General features: G+C 47.2%; 1 pseudogene; it reads left to right on the forward strand.

Moving 5' to 3' along the window:
- Rpl17-ps9 (ribosomal protein L17, pseudogene 9) lies at positions 705 to 1,327 on the forward strand (annotated as a pseudogene).

The raw sequence follows: 3,838 nt of genomic DNA on the forward strand, positions 1-3,838 counted from the left end.
GATGGGTTCCCAGAGGGTGTGACCAGGGTCCCTGGCTCTCAGGAGCTTGCTTTTCCATGTAGAAGGCTAACAGGAAGCCTGGCCCCTGCCCTGTGCCTCCTGGTGGAGCTCCTGCTGGCCCCTGGAGGTTTGCAGGGGAGGGCCCCTGCTTTGGGGCTGGACCTTTGGAAATTGTCTTGTGTTTGTAATTTGGATTATAAGACAAAAGGTTGCATCTCCCAGGCCCAGTGGTCAATCTCTGGCAATTCCTCATGGTTTAAACTTACTCCTTATGACCTGTGAGCTCAGCAAGGATGATGCAGATTGCCTAGCAATGGGCATGTGAGGACCTGCTGGGGGCCCATGGGGACGAGTATTGGAAAACCTCGGTTGCACCTCTCTCTGCTGAACCCTGGGGACTGTCACTGTGGCATTGCATGCATTCATTACTTACAAGATTTTCCAGAACCTTCCTTCTCATTTCCAAATTCAGTTAGAGAGCCATTAATAGGTTCAGGTTTGTAATAATGAATCTGTAACGAAAGCTGACATCATTATCTATTCAAACAAAACACCAAAGCTTCATTTTTCTATTTCCTGAATGGACTTCTATGCCTACCTGTTAAATTCTCTGTGTCCAAACAAGACATTTGGTAAGTTCAGTTCTGGAATATTCTGTCTACAGTAAACTTCCTGTTGTGAATTTCTTTCAAGAATTCCTTTCGCTCTTCCTGTAAGCGGCCAGAGGTCACCTGCCAAGATGGTTCGCTACTCTCTTGACCCAGAAAACCCCACAAAATCATGCAAATCAAGAGGGTCAAACCTTCGTGTTCACTTTAAGAACACCCGGGAAACTGCCCAGGCCATCAAGGGAATGCATATCCGCAAAGTCACCAAGTATCTGAAGGATGTCACCTTAAAGAAGCAATGTGTGCCATTCCGGCGGTATAATGGTGGAGTTGGTAGGTGCGCCCAGGCCAAACAGTGGGGCTGGACACAGGGTCGGTGGCCAAAAAAGAGTGCTGAATTTTTGCTGCACATGCTTAAAAATGCTGAGAGTAACGCTGAACTTAAGGGTTTAGACGTAGATTCTCTAGTCATTGAACACATCCAGGTGAACAAGGCATCTAAGATGCGCCGACGAACCTACAGAGCTCATGGCCGGATTAACCCATACATGAGCTCCCCCTGCCACATTGAGATGATCCTCACTGAGAAGGAACAGATCGTTCCAAAGCCAGAAGAGGAGGTTGCACAGAAGAAAAAGATATCCCAGAAGAAACTGAAGAAACAAAAACTCATGGCCCGGGAATAAATTCAGCATAAAATAAAGGCAGATAAAGTTAAAAAAAAAAAAAAAAAAAAAAAGAATTCCTTTCAAGAGCCCTGGTGTCCTGGAATGTTCTGTGTCATCAGGTGACCTCATTCTGATTCTTCATAGTCTAGAAAGCCAGGTTCTAATATCTTAGATTTTGTAAGACATCAACACCCATCATCCTGGAAGAGTGAATAAGCAGACAAAGAAGCCCATCCAAGTAGCAATGGGAGCAGAGAAGGGGAGGAAGGTCATAGGGTGATGGTAGGCAAGTGAGGTGATGGCTAGAAGGCACAGTGGGGTAGAATGGGTGGCCCTGAGATGCAAAATCATAAGCTGGTACAGGAGACATCATAGGTTGTGTGTCCAACAAATACAGGAGGGAGGGTGACTGGGTACTGTTGCACAAGGCATTGAGAGAGCAATATAACTCTGTCAAAGAGAAGCTGGTTACAGATGCACAGAGACCTTGACTTACACTGCTGATGCAAAAACATAGACAGCAACCCGCCCAGTGTTTGCCGATTCCGTGTAGGTCACTGCTTGTGGATATTCTTTTCTGTTTCTCCCCAAAGCCAGGACGGCTGAACTCAAATGCCAAGACCTCAAGCTTAACACATCTCAGGGAGCCTGAAGGGTAGTTTTACAGACTCACAATTCAACAGGTGCTCCTGAGAGCTCTTCCACAGGTAAGCAACACGTCTACTCGTGAAACCATGGCATCCCTCATCATGCCCTTCTTTGCCTTCGACTCCTCTCTTCTCTTTAGGATCTGGATATTCTCATCTACCTGGAACTTCTTACATGTGTGGGAATTAGGGAACGTGCCAGGTCTGATGAGGCTATATGCCAAGGAAGAGTAGCCATCATGAGGAATTTCCATGCATGGCGGGACTGAGGCTGGCAGCAGGATTATACCCCACTGTTGGTTGAGATGTGCAGAATCCCCCTATAGTAGTTACTTTTCTGTTGCTGTGATCAAATGTCATGGGCAAGGCAACTTACAGAAGAAAGAGTTGATCTGGGCTTACAGTATCAGAGGGATAGGAGCCATCCTGTTAGGCAAGCTTGCTAACAATCAGCAGGCACAGTGTCGGGAACCTGGAGTGGAAAGCTCATACCTTCAAACACAAGCAGGAAGCAGAGACAGCCACTGGCTTCTGGTGTCACAGTTTCTCCAGCAAGGCTGCACCACCAAACCTTCCCAAACAGCTAACTGGGGACCAAGTGTTCAAATGCCTGTCATTAAGGGTGGACAGTTCTTATTTAAACCACCATACCCCGTGTGGAAAGCTAGTGCCTAGCCTGAAGTCTCTGGAACTCTGGGTCCAAGATCTGCCACTTGGGATGGAAAGAGAACAACCCCTTTCCCTTCTCCTCCCCTGACTAACCTGTGAGGCCCCTGGGTGGATCTAGAGGCACCAGTTGCAGCTTACTATGTCCAAATTAGGAAAGGACTGGAACTTTCTGCACAGAGACCACCTTCTTTGCTCTGGTTATTTTCAGGTGACCTGAGCCTTATTTCTGGGATAGTTTTGTAAGCCCCTAGAGAGGCCAGGGATAGGCTTCCCCAGAACCCTTCAAGTGCTTGGGAACAGTCCTGGGCTAGGTTCTCCAAGGAGCAGTTGGAGATCTGAACTAGTTATTGTTAACTTTGAGTGAGTAGCTTAGTAGGTGATGGCTCATCATCATGAGTACAGGAAAAAAGTTAGAAGCAAGAACCACCCCGCCATCCCACTTGTTAATACTGCAGCTTTGGGAACCACTCAGCAGCACTGCAGGATCAGAGCTCTTAGATCTATCTTCACCTGCATCTGCAATGAAAATGGGTTGGCTCCAAAGCCGACTTACGGCTGATTGGGTTTCTTACACATTCAAGTTACATAGGCCTTGATCTCCACCAGTAGACTGACTCCTTGAGTGGACCCTTGGTCTGTGACTGGCTTCAGGAGCAGAGACGTTCTGTTTGAATTAGAGTGGTACAGGTCTTCGTCATTGCTAAGTGGGGAGATACTACACCAGAGGACCATTCCTATTTACCAGATGACCCACTAGTAATGAAGTCTTCTTGGGCCTTCGTCTGTGTGTCTCTCCCAAACTTTTATCTTGTTGTGGGCACACTCAGCCTCAGAGCATTGAAAGGTGGGACATGGGTTCATTGTGTGGCAGAGCCATAAGATCACATCCTCACCCTCCCTCTGTGACAAAGTATGGACACGAGGGAGGAAGGCTTTATTTGGGTACATGGCTTCAGAAGTTCAGTCCAGCACTACAGAGAAGGACTAGTGGAGGTCATGGTGGTAAACGCACTTGGCAAAGTTCCCTGCATGGTGGTGTCTACAACACCGAAACCACAGCTGAAACCAAATCTTATACTGTATCCTTCAGTACTGGTTAGCCAGAATCATCTGGAAAGAGGAAACTCCATGAGAAAATACTCCTACCATATTGACCCATGGGAAAGTCTTTTGTGCATTTTCTTAATAATGATTGATGTGGGCATGGATGGTGCCACCCCTGGGCAGGTGGTCCTGGATGCTATAA

Source organism: Mus musculus, chromosome 7 (assembly GCF_000001635.26).
Source record: "Mus musculus strain C57BL/6J chromosome 7, GRCm38.p6 C57BL/6J".
Taxonomy (NCBI): Eukaryota; Metazoa; Chordata; class Mammalia; order Rodentia; family Muridae; genus Mus; species Mus musculus.